The sequence below is a fragment of the Balaenoptera physalus genome (genome assembly GCF_965194825.1).
Source record: "Balaenoptera physalus genome assembly, chromosome: 3".
NCBI classification, from domain to species: domain Eukaryota; kingdom Metazoa; phylum Chordata; class Mammalia; order Artiodactyla; family Balaenopteridae; genus Balaenoptera; species Balaenoptera physalus.
The window spans coordinates 117,486,137-117,505,951 of NC_138890.1; the positions used below are offsets into that span (position 1 = coordinate 117,486,137).

At 43.2% G+C, this 19,815-nt stretch overlaps 1 protein-coding gene and 1 long non-coding RNA gene across 3 annotated transcripts in view; one reads left to right on the forward strand and one right to left on the reverse strand.

The window, feature by feature from the left end:
• The window catches only part of IQGAP2 (IQ motif containing GTPase activating protein 2), a 284,130-nt gene that overhangs the window by 240,088 nt on the left and 24,227 nt on the right, over window positions 1–19,815 (reverse strand). The gene's annotated exons all lie outside the window — the stretch shown is intronic.
• Window positions 14,163–19,815, forward strand: part of LOC309658625 — a 119,726-nt gene continuing 114,073 nt past the window's right edge. The window contains exon 1 of the long non-coding RNA XR_014262332.1: window positions 14,163–18,842. This is a non-coding gene — a long non-coding RNA (uncharacterized lncRNA). The remainder of the gene's footprint in view (window positions 18,843–19,815) is intronic.

Here is a 19,815-nt window from a genome sequence, read left to right on the forward strand (position 1 = left end):
CCCTGAGTACCAAAGGACAGACTCAAACAGTTACTAATCAGGGAAGGGAAGGAATGCATAAACAAAGAAGGAGCAGTCAAGAAACTCTAGTGCAGCGATGGGTAGGGTCCCGGTTCCTCCTCAAGGAATATATATATAACAATATCTTTGAGTTCACTGAGTCTGCACTCTAGAGCCTGCGAGCCACAACTACTGAGCCCGCATGCTACAACTACTGAAGCCTGCATGCCTAGAGCCCGTGCTCCGCAACAAGAGAAGCCACCACAATGAGAAGCCCACGCACCGCAACGAAGAGCAGCGCCCGCTCGCCGCAACTAGAGAGAGCCCGCACGCAGCAATGGAGACCCAACGCAGCCAGAAACAATAAATAAATAAAATAAAATAAAATAAATAAATTTAAAAACATATATATATCTTTGAGTTCTTCTACAGGAACTAAGGCTCCCACCCAGGTGGAGGATGGTAACTTCAGGCTGAGCACAAGATTCCTAGAGCACTGCCCTGTTACCTCACCACCAGAAGAAGAAGAAAGCCACACACTCTGCAGCCCTCACCACAAATTCTGCCTATAAGAACTTCTCCCTGAAAACCATCAGAGAGTTTGGGGGTTGTGAGCACGAGCCACCTGTTCTCCTTGCTTGGTCCTGCAATAAACCTTTCTCTGCTCCAAACTCCCACGTTTCGGTTTGTTCGGCCTCACTGTGGGTGGGGCACACAAACTTGTGTTTGGTACCAGTACCTCCTATACTGCTTCGTTTAACAGTAAACTCCTAGAAGACATATGTGTGTCCTCACGGCGTGCAGCACACTTCCCTGCACAGGCTGCATGCTCCATTCAAATATCTGATGAACAAATAATCTTTTATCAGGAAAGAGTAATAAATGGGCTTTAAAGTATCTACGTGGGGTAGTTTTATTTGCCTATTTACACTGAATAAAGGACGTGGTCATTGATGGAGCAAATACAGCGCCATGCTATAGACTTTACTCAACTCAGATTCAATTCACAGATTCTATGAGCCAGGCATGAGTCAAAGCACCAGGGACAGGGCAGTGAACAAAACAAAAAATGTTTGCCCTCATGGGGCTTCTTTTTACACATCCCTTCCTTCCCTCCTGACCCGGCCCACTGGACCACATACCTGGCCACTGCCCTTGCGACCACACACACTTCAGTCTCACCTTCCTTCCTTCATAACCTATTGTCAAAGCATAAGCCAAGGTTACGAGTGTGAGAATGTCTTAACCATGACAAAAGCAGATCCCTCTGGGCCACAGAGGTTGCCTGCAAATATTTCTGCATTACTCAATATTTACTAAGTAGCAACTTCTGATAAGAGCCACTGGCACGGATGACACTGCCATTTAAAAAGCCATCACGGAGCTGATAAAAGAATACACTTAAGCATGACTTTATCGCCTATGAAGCACTTTCCCATGTTATTGTGTGGTTTTCATCATCTCCCTGAAAGATAGGAACGAACTCTTTCTTACAGTTGAGGAGAAGGGGGTCATGCAAGGGGAAGGGACCGCCTACAGTTACTGCTGGGTCAATGGCAGAGCCAGGGCTGGAACTGAGGTCCCTCGGCACCTCAGCCCCTGCTCTTTGCCCAGCGCCATGCTGCTGCTGAATCTGAATGAGCTGCGGAAGGCGCTTGTCACTGCCAAGCCCAAGGGAAGACCACTGAAGTGCCTCCAGAGTTGCTTTTATTTTAAAGCAAATTGATTAACTGAGACTTCCTCTAAAGATCATCTTTACTTGCTGCCTTGAACCCTAAGAAACACGAGGACGTTCGTTGTGAAGAACGACTTCCTGAAGTATTAGCAACTCACAAAACACTTTCTGTTATGTTAGCCGACATTGGCTAAAAGATGGTAAAGCAATCACATTCTGTGGAAATTGCATTATAGGGTTTATTCAGAGGTTTAAGGAACAGAATGAGTCTGTAGAAAAGGTTTTGAAATAGAACTATAAGGTTAGAGACAGAAGGAACCTAAGGAGATCATTTTTCAAAGGACATCCACAAAATCCACCGGGAAAATAGCCCAAGACCTACCTTATTCATGAAGGAGTTGGTGTGGTCACTTGTTCACTTCAGCTACTCTACTTGCTCCCTTCATCCAAGGACACCAAGGCCACCATCTCTTTGTATTAAAATTTATTCATTTGTTCAACAAATATTACAGTGGCTGCTTTGTGCCAGTCTGTTCTAGGGACTGGACACAAGTGACAAGTATGACACACTAAGTCCCTCATGAAGTTTTTATTAGAGTTAAACAACTAAAACACTGGCATAATTACAGGATGCTTAGATAAGTAGGGGTATACTGGAGGGAAGGTTGGCAAGAATCACAAAACCAGGGTTGGGAATCTCCATTTTATAAAATGGTATTATTTAAGAAAAAGCAAGTTAAGAATATAATATGAATCATCAATTCATAGAAACATGCCACAGTTTAGCATTTTATGGACACACTGTTGTTTTGTGTAACTCAAAATTTCTGTAAGGAACCCTGAATGTCCTCAGGTATGTCATTCAATTCAAACATGTACTGAACCATCTTGTAAGAGTTCAGACTGCCTTTACACCTAAATGGGTATCTCCTCCCTCTCAGAACTTATGGTTACCAGAGATATATACCCCAAGGAAGAGAACTGATTCCGAAACCCTAAAACTGGGGCAGGTTACAGGGGTAGGATACAAAAAAATGAGAGAACCCCAAGTCCAAGATTTCCAGTAAGCTGATACTCAGTAAACTGACCCGTGATATATTCTGGCTTCCTACCAGCTTCCTGAAGCATTTCGCAGCTACTTAATCTTAAGCCTTAAAGGACCACATGATCAAACTTCCCTAAACTGAATTTTCTTTTGAAAAGTAGGCAAACCTGGGGTTGAAGTCCTTAGCAACCCGAAACGTATTCCCAGGCACCCTAAAGAATATGAAACAACATTAGAGATTGTCATTCCACCTGTTAAAGACACTGAAGGTTTCATCAAGCCATGGAAATTATAAGACACTGAGTGCATGGGCTCACAGCTCATCCATCTCCACATCCCTACCAAGTGCCAGGTAAATGGTAGGTGCTCAGTAAAGTCTGCTGATTGGCGTGCTCAGCTTTGTGCTTGACGGGCAGAGATGCTATGCCCTTCCTAAATTTAGTCCAACTAATTCCAAGCCCTGATGGTAATACAGCCGTACTGTCCAGATCCCAAGGGAAGGAGAACTGAATTTGAAGCCTGTCCTCCACACCTTTCCTGGAACTTCTCCCCCATCATACATTTCTAAGAACTCTCCAGAGTTATAAATCAACACACAACTTCAGAGGATATTCAGGCTACATATGGCACTAAGGGACTGTGGCCACCTCCTCTAAAGCCCTAAATCTTCAAGTTCAGCATTAGAAAGAGAATTTCCTAGGTGGGGAAAGAAGGGTAACCAACAAACTACGCAGCTTCCTTACAAGCATTAGGGTCTCTGATTGGCTACCAATGTCCTTTTTCCAGTGAGGTTATTAAGGCCCAGAAGAGTTAAATAGCTTCTTTGTCATAATTGCTCAGAAAAACAAGAAACATTTCAGGCTTTGTGAAAAGTTTATCCCTTTCTGCAAACATGATTTAAATGTACATAGCTTTAAGATCCACATATGAAAAAGAGTTCTTTGATCCCACTTTGATACAAAAGGTCCCAAACTTTTCCTCCCAAGAATGTGATCATACTTGAGTGCCTAAGATGCCACCTGTTTCTAACAAGGCTGGATCTCAAAACCCAGGACACCTTTTCAGAACAGGACCTCACTTCTACATCTCACACATGGGGGTAAAATTAATTTTGGGCCGCTGTGCAAATATGAACAAGAATGTCTTTTTTTTTAATAATCTGGAAACTCAAAGCAGACCATGAAGATGTTAAGGCCCATATACAAAGGTGGGCCAACCTGAAGTCTGGGATGGGAGGGAGGGGTCTGTCTGGAACTTTGCTCAATTTGGGAGAAGAATTAAAAGCAATGATTCTCAGATTTGGGATTCTGTAGTCAATTATAATTGCAAAAAAAACATTTTGGGGACAAAAACCATCTCTTTTGCTACCAAGTAGGCACAGGGAAAATTCCATTTGCTCACTGCCTGCTCCTACACACTTCGTCATCCCCACAGAGATCTCAGTAAGGAAGAATGGAGTGTCAAGTTTCCAAGGCCAATTTAAGACTTTTTAACCCCAACAGTTAAAATTACAGAAGGAATTATAAAAATCTTTAGTCTGGATGAGCTTCTACTATTTTTAAAGGAAGGGAAAGAAATTCAACTCATCTCACTTGGATATGAACTTTTTGTGCTTAAGATGCTCAGTGCAAAACTGCTCCAAATTATTTACAACCAGTCCTAAAATGATTCTCCCTGTTTTCTATAGATAATGACTATTTTAAGGACATAGATGTTTACCTAAACTTTAATACTTCATGGGAATGATGCTATTCTACAACTGTTAAACAGACTTAGCAGGTTATGTAGTGACAGTTCCTGGGCTGTTCTCAAGAAGTAGCAAGTCACTGGTAATACCCTGTCCCTGTCCCCTCAAACTACTCCAAATAACCCAGAATATCAGAGGGTATTGCCACAATGCTAGGAGTCTTAGAAGACAATAGAACAGGGCAGCTTGGCCTAATTTTTCCTTGACTATTAGGAGAAAAGAAATAATAAATCACAAATAGTACAAAGGTAAGTGCAAGAAAACAAAACACAGCCTCTTGGTTGTGAGTCTTCTCTGCGTTTCAGATGCCTATGTTGTCGTTCTCTCATTCACGTGAGCACTTTGTGATACGTGCATAAAAAGTAGCAGACAGAAAGGATTAACACATAATGATCGCTTACTACGTGCCAGATACTTTACATATATTATCGCTTATCCCCCTTTAAGATAGGAATTTGAATCTCCCCTTTTCTGGTGGGAAAAAAACTCAGAGAGGTTCGGTCATTTAGGTTTAGGTAATGCTAAGATCTTAACGACAATTCAGTGGCAGATTTGGGATCTGAAAGAACTCTGATTCCAAAGTTCAGATCTTTCTACTCTCCCCAAGTCCTGCTGCCTCCCTGCATGTAAATATCTGATGACTGGCCCAGCGGCTATTAGGCTCTTCTGAGGGCGTTATTAATGGTATTACCAATATCTCATTAATCAGCAGATAGATTTATGTGACTTTATTTTTCCTACTGGAAACCACATCAATTAGTGCTATTACCTTGAGAAAGTATAGACAGTAAAATTACAGGCTTATTTCTTAGAGATGCAGAAACCTCAAATGCAGTCCAACGAAGAAAAAATCATTAAGATAATATTCAGTACTGCCAAGTTAGACTGTATCAGGAATGCAAGAGTTGAAACAAGATCAAAACAAAAAACTAAATGATGCTACTTACATGATACACCACGTCATATGCAAAGTCATATGGTCAATAAGTGCTGAGAACACATTTGAGAAAATTTACCATGTTTTATCTGAGGCACCCTCCCCCATTCTACTCCTCTTTTCCCCCCAAAGGTGAATTTCTGCCTAAACTGACAAAGATACCTGATTTTTAAAAAAGGGAAGGGGGGGCTGAGACAAAAGAGCAGTGGTTTTGGGTGCCTATAACACTGCCACACTCAGTTATGAAAAAGTTAACTAGGCACTTCCCTGGTGGGCCAGTGGTTAAGAATCTGCCTTCCAATGCAGGGCACACAGTTCGATCCCTGGTTGGGGAACTAAGATCCCACATGCTGTGGGGCAACTAAGCCCACACTCTAGAGCCTACACATCACAACTAGAGAGCCCGTGAGCTGCAACTACTGAGCCCACGCACTCCGGAGCCTGTGCACCACAACTACTAAGCCTGCACGCCACAACTAGAAAGAAAGAGAGAAGCCAGCGCACTGCAACTAAGACCCAATGCAGCCAAATAAATAAATAAATATTTTAAAAAGTTAACTAGACACTCAGTTTCCTCATCTGAAAAATAGGAATAATGCCACCTACCCTCATGAAGTTGCTGTATGATTATTTTTAAAAAATATTTTAAAATCATATATATTTCTAATTATTTAATAAATCCTAATATAATCAATTATTAAATTAGTTATAAGATATAAAACTTATAAACATGTATAGTAAAGACAACAGATAATCAGCTAGTTTTTCCAAGGATAATTGATTATACTCAATTTTTCCCTCACTCAGCAGCTTTAGCATCTATCTCCCATATAATTTGCAAATTGAATGTATTTGAAGCTATATAAATTTTAAAAAGCACAATTTTAATTCCACACACGTATACATATTTTATATAGATATGTGTGTGTATATTGCTATAATAATTATATAAGATTATATCATATGCACTCTAATCAAGGGGAAAAAAGCCTAAAAGGAAATGCTAAAATGTTAAAGCACTTGTTTCCAAAAGGAGGGCTCTGGAGTTTTTTCCTTAACTTTGATTCTTACACATTTTCCAAATATCTATACCAGGGGTCCCCAACTCCTGGGCTGTGGACCAGTACCGGTCTGCGGCCTGTTAGGAACCAGGCCACACAGCAGGAGGTGAGCAGCCGGCAAGCAAGCGACGCTTCATCTGCCGCTCCCCATCGCTCCCCATCGCTCGCATTACCGCCTGAACCATCCCCCACCCCCCTACCCCCCATCCGTGGAAAAACTGTCTTCCGTGAAACCGGTCCCTGGTGCCAAAAAGGTTGGGGACCGCTGCTCTATACCACTGATGTGTACTACTGTAATTATATCAGACATCAGAAAGGATTAAATTTGTTTTTACGTTCAGTTACAGAAAGATGTTTAAAATATGATGAGGAATAAGCCTTAATGCCAGTTTCATTGAGAAAGATACCTTTCATGCAACTAATTGACCCATTTGAACTTCTAGAAAAGAATCACAGGCATTAAAATTTATGATGAATATTTGGTCAGCTTTATTGTGTAAAACACACACACATACACACACAGAAGTTCAAAGACAGTGGAGAGGAAGATGATTAATGGCACCACAGTCTGTTGGAAGGTGTGCTAAGCTCACGAGAGAGAAGAGGTAGGGATAGAGCTAAATGAAAGGGAATAAACAGAAGAGGACCTAAGCTGGAGAACAAAGAGAAGGCTGCGGCAGACCTATGTGACATGAAACCTTACAAGTCTGAACTAGAAGAAAAACACGGGTATCCTTTACAAGAGCACAATTTGGCAACAGAACGAACAGGATGAAGAAGAGCCTGGTATGGGGGAAGAAAAAGGAAGCCAACAGAGAGCAGCCAACTCATTTTGTGACTTCAGATGGTGGACATGGAAACTGCACATGGCTCTGCACCAGTAAGGCAAACCCCAGGCCAATTTCCATAAAGACAAGTTTGTGTAATTAACAAGGAAACAACATGGAGGCATCCCACTATTGCAGGGGTATACGAGGAGCTGACTTTAAACGTGTATTTAGAAGAGGACTTTAATAAAACAGACTCAGAAGGCTAGGATGTAGAACAGAAGGGTACTATTAATGCAAGCATATGCTGTTTGTTAGTGAGTGTGAATGAATGCATGATTCAGGACAGTCAATTTTTTTTTTTAATAAATTTATTTATTTATTTATTTATTTATTTTTGGCTGCGTTGGGTCTTCGTTGCTGTGCGCGGGCTTTCTCTAGTTGCGGTGAGCGGGGGCTACTCTTTCGTTGCGGCGTTCAGTCTTCTCATTGTGGTGGCTTCTCTTGTTGCAGAGCACAGGCTCTAGGCGCACGGGTTTCAGTAGTTGTGGCACACGGGCTCAGTAGTTGCGGCACGTGGGCTTTAGAGCGCAGGCTCAGTAGTTGTGGCGCATGGGCTTAGTTGCTCCGTGGCATGTGGGATCTTCCCGGACCAGGGCTCAAACCCGTGTCCCCTGCATTGGCAGGCGGATTCTTAACCACTGAGCCACCAGGGAAGCCCAGGACAGTCAATTTTTAAAGCATGCCAAAAATTCAGCTCTCCGATGCATCATACTATGCAAATGGAGGTATGTTGGCAATATAGTCATGGCTACAGAATTCATTTCAATTTGACTTTGGACTAAAGCAGTTTAGGCTAGTTTTAATGAGCAAGAAGCGTCTCTGGCTTTTAAACAGAGTGTGAAAATCAGCGTCAGCTCACACATTTAGGGTCTGTGGGATACTGGATTTGTTAGAAATCATAAAATGCTGCAGATGACACCAAGATCAAAGAGCAGGACTTCAGCCAGCTTTTGGCCTCACAGAATTCATCTACATTTATAAAGTGCTACCACGGGGCTTCCCTGGTGGTGCAGTGGTTGAGAATCTGCCTGCCGATGCAGGGGACAAGGGTTCAAGCCCTGGTCTGGGAGGATCCCACATGCCGCGGAGCAGCTGGGCCCGTGAGCCACAACTACTGAGCCTGCGCGTCTGGAGCCTGTGCTCCGCAACAGGAGAGGCCGCGAGAGTGAGAGGCCCGCGCACCGCGATGAAGAGTGGGCCCTGCTTGCCGCAACTAGAGAAAGCCCTCGCACAGAAACGAAGACCCAACACAGCCAAAAATAAATAAATAATTAATTTAAAACTAAAAAAAAAAGTGCTACCACATCAATTAGATCATATGACTGCCACAGCCCCATCAGATAGATGAACAAGTATTATTACCTCCACTTGACCAAGGCTAAAATGGGGTAAATGTTTTGCTCAAGGTCCCAGAGCTCATAGATTACAGAGCTGGTTTGTATTTAAAACCAACTCTTGCCTTCTGTTTAGTTTTTACTGAACTTTTGGATGTACCCTATTATATTAGAGCAAACGTATTTTTATTCTTCTAGGTCAGCAATACAGGGGGCAGCAGGAGGAACCGGAATGGCCGATGCGGGAAGGGAGTTGAGTTGGCAAGAGTGGGTGAAGCCAACATCGAGTTTGCAGGCTGAAGAGAATGTATACAAACTGTGAGTTTGTAAACTCCTTGGAAAGTGGATAAAGTACCCTGGGAACGGCTCTCTTGTGGGAAAGAATTTACCCCATTTGGGCAACAAAGCTGAAAACATTTTGGTTTTGGCTTGTTGTGTGCTTTTTGTTCTAACATGCAGAACTACTGCTCATAGAAAGTACAGGGTCCCAAATTTAGAAAAATGGATGCATTTATAAACACAATGAAAAACACCAAAGTTTTTAGAAATTAGAATTCTTTAGTCCAAAGCTCAGAAAACTTTATATAGAAGCCAGGACAGCAACCACCTTAAATATAATTCATGCTCTTCTGCTTCAGACTCAGATGAATAACTCATCTCCCCTGGCATTTCTTTTCTGCCTGGGGACTGGACCATGGTACTATATGTAAATCCCCTTGCACCACTGGTCCAATGTAGATGAGAGGAGAAAGCCAAATTGGGTATCGGCACTAGTTCCTTAGAAGACCTGAATACAATTTCAGAATTAAGCCATTGTTTCTACTCCAGAGAGGAGAGCCCTGCTAGCATTTGTGCAGCAGACACACCCACGTTTATGAAGCCAAGTGAGGATGGAAACTTATTCATACAATTGATTTGTTAGGTGCAAAATGCTGGCAGACAATTATGGAGATGCAGAGTCCTAAAATGCCTTCCAAGTGGCTTGTAATTAAAACCAATAAATACAACAACAACAGAATGTGTTTCTTTTGGTAAGTAGCAAAGTCTCTAACTAGCAGTTAAATAGTCACAGCCAACGTCAGGGGTGGAGGGAAGAGATGGGATGAGGCGGGAGAAAGGATTCTGTGCCCTTAACAGTTTACGATCTAACAGAAAACATTTTAACATTGGAGAAAATTTTAGAAAACCTTTGGAAAAAGGGCCAACTAATGACAGGACAAAGAACAGAAAAGCCAAGGGGAAGAGAAGAGAGTATTCAATGATAGGATTACTCAGAGCCAGTTTTCTAGATTGAGTTTGAAGTCAGGTTTTGAGGGAGGGGAGAGAAAGTTGGGTGGGAAACACAACTAGAGAAGACAAGAAGCATGAAGAAGTTGCATGTGCACTTTCAAGATGCACCTTTGTGCTCTGTCTCCTGTCCCATTCCTCAGCCCTCCAAGTCTCCACTCCTCCCCTCCCCCCCTTCCAAGTGTCTGAACTTCTTGAGAGGAACCAGGACGTTGTATAGTTGTTTCTGAGCCGTGTAGTTGAAAGGAGTACAGGTGGTGTGATGACAGTGGGAAGATAAGATGATAGCTCATCACTAAGGAGCTGGGCAGAGTTTGATTCTATTAATAAAAGCTCTTTCAACAAAGTTAACCTGGCACATCTACCTGATAACACACATAATCTCCTATGTAGTTCCATATATAGTGCATTTGGCATCAGTTGTTAAATCAGGGACATAAATTACTGTACTTACTATTAATTTAAATACTCAAACGAAGTTCCTTATTTTACCATTCATCAGTATTCAGAGTCAACAAGGATTTGTTTTTTCTTGGAACATGTACAAAGTTGCATCCATGGGAAGCGGGGATGGAGATTCAAGAAACAGCGCTATGTGGAGAAAAGGGAACCCTCCTACACTGTTGGTGGGAATGTGAGTTGGTGCAGCCACTGTGGAAAACAGTATGGAGGTTCCTCAGAAAACTAAAAATAGAATTACCATATGATCCAGCAATCCCACTCCTGGGCATATACCCAGACAAAACTATAATTCAAAAAGATACATGCACCCCTATGTTCATAGCAGCACTATTCACAATAGGCAAGTCATGGTAACAACCTAAATGTCCATTGACAGATGAATGGATGAAGAAGATGTGGTACATATATACAATGGAACACTACTCGGCCATAAAAAAAGAATGAAATAATGCCATTTGCAGCCACATGGATGCAACTAGAGATCATCATACTAAGTGAAGTAAGTCAGACAGAGAAAGACAAATACCATATGCTATCACTTTTATGTGGAATCTAAAATATTTCACAAATGAACCTATCTATGAAACAGAAACAGAATCACAGACATAGAGAACAGACTGGTGGCTGCCAAGGGGGAGGGAGTTGGGGGAGGGATGGAGTGGGAGGTAGAGGTTAGCAGATGTAAGCTATTATATATAGAATGGATACACAACAAGGTTCTTCTGTATAGCACAGGGAGCTATATTCAATATCCTGTGATACACCATAAGAGAAAAGAATATTAAAGAAAAGAATGTGTATATGTATATATATATGTATAACTGAATCACTCTGCTGTACAGCAGTAATTAACACATTGTAAATCAATTATACTTCAATTAAAAAAAAAAAAAAAGAAACAGCCCTAGATCTGCTCTTCAAAATCCTTGCTGCCCCATGCCCTCTCCTAGGGCTCCATCCACTGCCATCCTGATGCCTCCAGGTGTCAGAGCCTTAAGCAGCACACCACATGGTTGTTTGCCCTCCGAGGTGGGCTCTTTTGGAATGGTCTTGGGCAGCTCCAGACCCTCCCCTAACCCAGCCTTCCCTCCCTCTTGATATCACATTGGGAAGAAAAAGAGGCATCTGAAAGGGGAGCGGGGGGTGGGGTGGATGAAGGGCAGAGAGAAGAGGTCCAGAAAGAAAAGAAAGAAGCCTGAGAGTCACAGCACACAGAAGCCTTGCTACACAAATGACTTGGGAGAGGGACAAGCAGAGGGTCTGGGAGAAGCAGCTGGTGAGGCTTTGGCTTCTGAACACCCACATTTCCATGGCCACCAGAGTACTTCCACGACACAGTTTTTCCCGGCACTAGTATTACTGTGTTTAACCCACAGTGATCCTGTGACACTGGTATTATTCCGATTTTACAGATGTGGAAATGGAAACTTGGGACAGCTAAATCATGTGTCCCAGATCACAGCTGACAGGTGGAGAGCACAGCTTCGCAGGAGAGGCAAGCCTGCCCTTCTGAGCCCTCTCTTGACCTCCACACAAACCTAGGCTTCCCACACTGCATATTTAATGAGCTCTTCTGTAAAAGAATAACCCTAAATGCAGAAGAGAGTAAACACACAGAAAGAATTGGGGGTGAAGAGAAGTATGTAGGGGCACAGCTCAAAGCCCAATAAGCATGAATTGTCTAATTTCAGATTCACTCTTAAAAAGAATCATCCATGTTGCAATCTACTCCACATCGGATCTGTGGTTCAGTATTAAAATATAAGGAGTCTCCGCCTCCAAACTTAGTAAAACTGGCATTCCAGGCAGATGTGCCACGTGTACCCTGCGGGCGCCGGGTGTCACAGCGCGAAGGGCTCAGGCAGCAGGACGGCCTCCCGGGACAGCTCCCCGCGTCGACGCCAGCTCAGCTCACGCTTGGCTGCACGTGTGCAGGTGGCTTTGAGAACCAGCTGGGAGGCGTCATTCCCAGGAAGCATCTCGTCCAAGGCCCTCCACCCGCTATTCCTGCGGCGCTGGAGTCTGGCTAAGCCCCGTATCACCACCCCTCGCTGTAATCCACCATGACCTGACCCCCTTAACGCATCGGTGCGCACAGCACCCACTGTCATTGTGCTCACGAAGTAGGGAAGCACGTCAAGAGGAAAAAATGCTGGGCAAAGAGAAACCAGAACGTTCTCATTCCATCTTGTTTCCCACATCTCATTTTCATCTGGATGCTCCAAGTCTGTTCTACATTCAAGCTGTATAGTGCTCTTGGAAGGTAGGTTTACGTCAATTTACTATATAAAACTGAGCAAACCTGTTCTGTACACGCTCCAGCATGTAAACCCCAAAGTTCTTTGGTTCTTAATAAGTACTTGGCATGAGCCAAGGTATCTAGAGTAGAGGTAGGTAAAGTAGGTACCAAAATCATAGAGACGAGAAGTGGAACGGTGATTGTCAGGGGCTGCAGAGAGGGGAGAAAGCAGAGCTAGTGTTGAATGGGGACAGTGTTTCAGCTTCCCATTCAGTTTGGGAAGCTGAAAAAGGTCTGGAGATGGGTGGTGGCAATGGCTGCACAACAATATGAATGTGCTTAATAACAGAACTGTACACTTAAAAATGGTTAAAATGGTAGATTTATGTTATGTATATTTTATCACATTTGAAAACAAATGCTTACACAGCACTTTCTATATGCCAGGCACTGTTCTCACTTCTTTGCGAATGTTAACTCATTTAATATCCACAGCCGTATGAGGTGGGTTCTGTTATTATTATTGTCATCATCATTATCCTTGCCCAGCGTCCACAGCTGGCAAGCAGCAGAGCTGAGACACACAGGCTGGCATTCCAGCTCCCTCACCTCACCCTTAAGCAGTGCTCGGCTGCTTCTCAGCAAGACAGACAGCTGGGCTCGGGGGACTCACCCATCAATTCACACAGGCACAGAAGAGCAGACCCTATTGGTCACAGTCCTAAAGACACCGGACCCCTTAGGCCTCACAGTGATGAATTCAGAAATATCTAGAGGGCTCACCAGAAACAGATCTTGAATCGAATTGAGCCTCTTCAACCAGTTTCATAGAACCAAAGCATTTCAAATTAGAAAAGGTATATCTCTGGTCTACTTTTCTTTTCAAGACAAGAACTACTGCTAAACTATAGCAGAGAAGAGATGTTTTCTTTCTTGTATTTCTTGTATTTATACTTTCTTTTATTTCTAGAAAGTACATAGAACTGATGATCTATGAAAGAACCCATTTCCAGGAGGTCATACAGATGAAGGTTCAAGGTCTGGGAGAAACCACCTTGAGCAAGTCACTTAATCCTCTCTGGGTTCTACTTCCTTATCTGTCCAATAGGAGTACTTTAAAATCTATCTTCTCCTTAACAGTATTAATGGCTTAAGATTAGCTTAATTTATAGAAAAACACTTTCAAAAATTTAAAATGCTCTTGTCCTAATTCCATCCACTTGGATGTTGTTTAAAAAATAAAGATCTAGGGGCTTCCCTGGTGGCGCAGTGGTTGAGAATCTGCCTGCCAATGCAGGGGACACGGGTTCGAGCCCTGGTCTGGGAAGATTCCCACATGCCGCGGAGCAACTAGGCCCGTGAGCCACAACTACTGAGCCTGCGCGTCTGGAGCCTGTGCTCCGCAACGAGAGAGGCCGCGATAGTGAGAGGCCCGCGCACCGCGATGAAGAGTGGCCCCCGCTTGCCGCAACTAGAGAAAGCCCTCGCACAGAAATGAAGACCCAACACAGCCAAAAATAAATAAATAAATAAATTTATAAAAAATAAAGATCTAAATAAAGTACTTAAATTAATAAGGGCAATAACAATCACATCCAGGTCTCAAACACTGCTCCTAAAGTTCCCACCAGTTCTTTTTTTTTTTTTTTTAATTTATTTATTTATTTATTTTTGGCTGCGTTGGGTCTTCATTGCTGCACGTGGGCTTTCTCTAGTTGCGGCGAGCGGGGGCTACTCTTCTTTGCGGTGCACGGGCTTCTCATTGCGGTGGCTTCTCTTGTTGCGGAGCACGGGCTCTAGGTGCCCGGGCTTCAGTTGGCTGTGGCACGCAGGCTCAGTAGTTGTGGCTCGCGGGCTCTAGGGCGCAGGCTCAGTAGTTGTGGCGCATGGGCTTAGTTGCTCCGTGGCATGTGGGATCTTCCTGGACCAGGGCTCAAACCTGTGTCCCCTGCATCGGCAGGCAGATTCTTAACCACTGTGCCACCAGGGAAGTCGCCCCACCAGTTCTTCACACACTGTTACTCATCCATCCAAAGGGAATGAAGGATGAGGCATTCACAATGTACGCAGTATTTCACCTCTGCTCAAGGAAAATGCCTTTCCCTTACTGTCAGCATTCTGCACACCTCCCCCAACAACACAGTGGGACAAGAGTAAAGCAGACCAGAGAGCTGAGGACATCATGTCAAACGTGAGCCCCTCTAGCCTAGGGCTACAGCTTCTCTACCTTCCTTCTCAGTATACTTAATTTTGTGTATAGTTCTTAAGAACAAGGGCATTCTATTACATGAACTTGGTATACTTATCCGAATCAGGAAACTTAATATTGATACACTACTATCCAATCCCCAGTCTATATTCAAGTCTCACCACCTGTCCCAATAATGTCCTTTACAGCTTTCTCTTTGTCCCATGCGTTTTGCTGCCATGTCTCTCTAGCCTCCTTTAATCTGGAACTGTTATCAGCCCTTGTCTTTGTTGATCTCATGTTTGGGGGGATTACAGACCACTAATTCTGTAGACTGTCCACCAGTTTAGATTCATCTGATGTTTCCTCATGATTCAATTCAGGTTATGCACTGTTTGCACTTAAACACACAGCAAAACAAGTTGTACGCTTTTCATAGCCTCAAATCAGGAGGCATGTGATGTTGGTTTGTCTCAATATGGGTGATGTTACCTTCAATCACTTGGTCAAGATGATGTATGCCAGGTTTCTCCACTAAACACTTACTGTTTTTTCCTTTGTAATAAGTAAGTGATTTGGGGGGAGACACTTTGTGACTATGTATTGATAAATATCCCTTCCTCATAAAACTTTCTCCACCAATGTTAGCATCTGTTGAGGATTTTCTAACTCCATTATTCCTGCTATCAATATTTTGAGGTCGTCTACTCTAAGAGAGAGCCTCCTTTCTCATTTGTTTATATGTTTGTGAATTTTATATTCAATCCCACACCTATATTTGATAAACCGACATATAAGCGAAAAAAAACATCAAAGTGACGTGAAAAAAAATTTTTAACATGTCAAGAAAGGATTAAAATTTTATACAACCATCTTGTAAAACTAGAGTTTGCTCAGTCAAAGTGCTAAACCTCCAGCCATCAAGTCTACAGCTGATCACCTGCTCTATGACAAAGCCCTGGGTGTATTTCAGATATGGAATACTGTGTCCTGCAGTGATTTACCAGGCTTTGTGCTAGTGGCCTGACATGTAGTTACTGATCTTCTCAACAACTCTGCTAGACAGATGACCTAATTTACATGGAAGGAAAACAAGGCTCAGAGAGCTGGGGACTTGCCCAAGGCCCTGGGGCCAGGCAAGCCAGATTCAGGTGTGTGGTTCTAGAACCCATGCTCTTCCACATACGGTTCTGTCCCCTCGTATATATACAATAGGACAAAGCTGAACTTTAAAGTTCATTTACCACAGAAACCTTTGCTTCCAGTCATATAACTATTATACTGAAATGAGGTTCTAGAACGAGCAGATGATTTAAAACTCTGGAAATTATTAACTTGTGTATGTTTTCTCACTATAAATGGTGACACTCTCATTGTACAGTCCCTTCCAGAAAAAAAGTTCAACCAGGACATGGTTTATTTAATCTTCCGTTGTATGTCTCTTTAGATTCAAGTAGCATGAATTTGGTCTTTATTCCTGTAATCATATTGTTAGACGATTTTAAGTTTAGGAGAAAGAAGAAAGAGGGGCTACAGTTCAGTAGTGACTTGGGTAGGGAGATGTTTACACACAACGTTAAAACTCTTCATCTTAAGTGAAGGTAGCATGAGTGGCCATGTGTGTTCTCAGACTTGCCCTGTGATGCAAAAATTGCACCACTCGGTCCGTTTACTTTGTGTGAGAAAGGATTCACATTCCTTCCCCTCCCCATTACACACACACACAGCATGCACACAGTTTACTTACTCACTACTAGAGCTATTCAGGGGGTTAAGTCAATCCATAGGTCTGTATTATGACAAAGACTATAAATGTTATAACCCAGTTTTACTGTTATACCATTTTCATTCAAGGAAGTGAGGTCAGACTGTTGGATGTTAAGAAAGACTTCTTCTAATAAATCATACCATATGTTTTTATTTTCACCAGAAGGGTGGGATGAAGACAATTAACAACAGCCCCTAGATAAAATTTGAGAAACAGAGTAGATATATCATCAAGGAAAGCCTTATAGTCCAATCCCTTTTATAGCTCCCTTAATCTTCTCCACTGGCTTTAGACGACTTTGTGTTCATGGCTCAACTGGAGGGGCTCAGATCACACAGATAAGAATTCAACAACCTCATCTATGAGTAATGCAGGCTTTGGGGCCCAGTTTTTTGCCAGTTCCTTCCCTTCCTCCCCTGGCCATTCCCTAGCCAATGGGTAGGGTTTTTCTACTCCCTATTTCATGGGTAGAACCGCTCTTCTGGATTCCTGGCGTTAATGCAGGGAGACCTGGGTGCCATTTCCCTACTCCTTCTAGGCCTGAACTTCACTCCACGTGTACCATCCTGAGGCAACTCCTACTCAACACTCAGGCTCTGAATGCCCTCTGTCTTTCTGGCACACAGGGGATTCTCATTCTTGCTTTCTTTTAGTGAGGTGCAAGAGGGATGCAACAGTTCGGTGCATCTGTCTGAAACAGTTCAGTCCACAAAGTTAACCAGAAGGTAGGGAAGCAACAAGTATCAACCACACTTTGCAAGTGAAGACACAGAGGCACAAAAGGTAGTGACTGAATGGCAAAGGGTACCTGGTTAGTTAACAACTGAACCAGTAGAAACCAACCCAAACATGCATCTGAGACCCACCGGGTCCCAAGTACTGGCTTTGTAAGAAGTGGCATTCTTAGAGTGGTACCTTCTCTTCCCAGCATGCTCCCTTTCCCACCAGGTTTTTAATCCCTTCTTCCTCCTTTGGGTCTTTTTCTCATATTCCATGACTTTGACACAGCCCTGTCAAAAGTAGGCACTTCAGGGAATTAATTTCTGTATTCTTTCCAGGAAAAAACAAGTTTACTGAAATGTGCCGGACAAGACCTACAGAAGAATGATTACACAAAGGGAGGAAGAAATCAATGAAAGTTCCAGACTTTGATGAAGATGATGATGACGATGATGATCACGGTGATAAAAACATACTAACCACGACTGAGCTCATATAATTGTGCTAGACATTCTCCTAAGCCCTTCACAGAATTTAATCCTCACAAGAGCTGTGAGAGGTAGGTACTACCATTTCCACTCATCAGTGAGAAAACCAAGGCACAGAGTGGTCATTTGTGGAACTTGGATTGGCACCAATGAGTCTGGCTCGAGGACCCAGCTCTTAACCATTAGGCTGTGTTGCCTCAAAGACAACTCTGGTTTAAGGCAATAAGGGGGGGCTTGCCCTTGAGCCTGGTCATCCTAGTCAGCCTCGAGGTCCTCTGCAGGTCAAGGAAATGAATACGGAGTCAGGACACACCGAGATGAGACTCAGGTAACATGATTACGTTCTGGTACTTGTGAGTCAAGGGATCACACACAGAATCAATATTCTGTCCTTCAAAACAACCACCTGAGAAGCTCCATGTTCATTCCAACTTGGTTATCATTACTAAGCACATTTTTAGATGCCTCTTTAGGAATGTCCTTCAACTCAACTACATATTTCTTTGAAATACCCTGAAACTTGGTCCTCAAAGATGTTTGCAAACAACTGGTAGTCAACTTGAGCCAAGCTACCGAAATAAGATGGCAAATTGAAGGTTTTATTACTTCCATTAATTATTTTTTCATCCTGAGTGAGAAGATGACGCTGATGGCAATTCCAAAGGAAAGTAATGAGAAACTATGAACTAAAGATGTCATTTATTTAAATGTGTAAGAGTTAGATTTTTAACCTCATAACTCCATAGTTTTATCTAACAGACTTTTTTCCCCTCAGGTTTCTCCTCAATTTGAGGATGACAATGAGAATCTCCTAGTCACTGTAGGCAAACAGTAAAACACTGAGTTTAAGAATCAGGCTTTGGGCTTCCCTGGTGGCGCAGTGGTTGAGAATCTGCCTGCCAATGCAGGGGACACGGGTTCGAGCCCTGGTCTGGGAAGATCCCACATGCCGCGGAGCAACTGGGCCCGTGCGCCACAACTACTGAGCCTGCGCGTCTGGAGCCTGTGCTCCGCAACAAGAGAGGCCGCGATAGTGAGAGGCCCGCGCACCGCGATGAAGAGTGGCCCCCACTCGCCACAACTAGAGAAAGCCCTCGCACAGAAACGAAGACCCAACACAGCCGTAATTAATTAATTAATTAATTAATTAATTAATTAAAAGCTGGAAGAAATTAAAAGAAAAAAAGAATCAGGCTTTGACATAAAATAGACTGGATTCTGATCATCACTAATCTCTAAGCTCCAACTTCCTCATTTGCAAAGTAGGATGTTATCTAATTAGTCAGGCTACAGGAAGGAAGACATGGTAGTCAAACAGGTAGCTGAAAAGAGTTTAATAAAACATTATTTGCAAAGGCATGAACAAGTTACAGGAAACTAGCAAGGATTGCAGGGTACCTGGGATCTAGCAACAGCAGAGAGCCATCACCGCCCCTGTGTATGAAGGGGCAAAAGGAGGGAGCAATTGTAGCAAGAAATTAGCTGCAACAACAGCAGTAGGAGAGGGCCACCCAACAGGAACTGTGGCTTTCAGCAGAGGAACCCAGCACCACCTCTAATGCACAGCCTAGGGAAGGAGAGGGCGCAAAGCAAATAAACACCCTAACTTATCTCCCCAAAGCCAGAGGGCAAGGGAGCCTACACGGCTGCCATAATAGTCTGCTCCCCAGGGTACTGAGCATGATGGATCAACACCCAGCCCAGCGTCCCCCACAAAGCTGTCGTGAGCCAATCCTCTCCTAATCACTTCTTTGATGTCTCTATCAGTGGTAAGTGCCGTAAGGGCAGGAAGGAGCCACGTAATTCACCGCCAGGCCGGAGCACAGCTCAGTCACTGGCACAGGGTAAGTCACTCTTACTAGCTCTCATTATGATACTATTTGAAATAACACCATTGTTGAGGTATGACTGGGTTGCTGTACAACACACGAAGTAAGTAGAGGGCTTATCCCTTTCAAACACAGACCTGGCTCTCCATCCTTGTTCTATTAGCTTGAGAGGTGTGTGATGCTCCGAAAACACCCATCTCAGAAT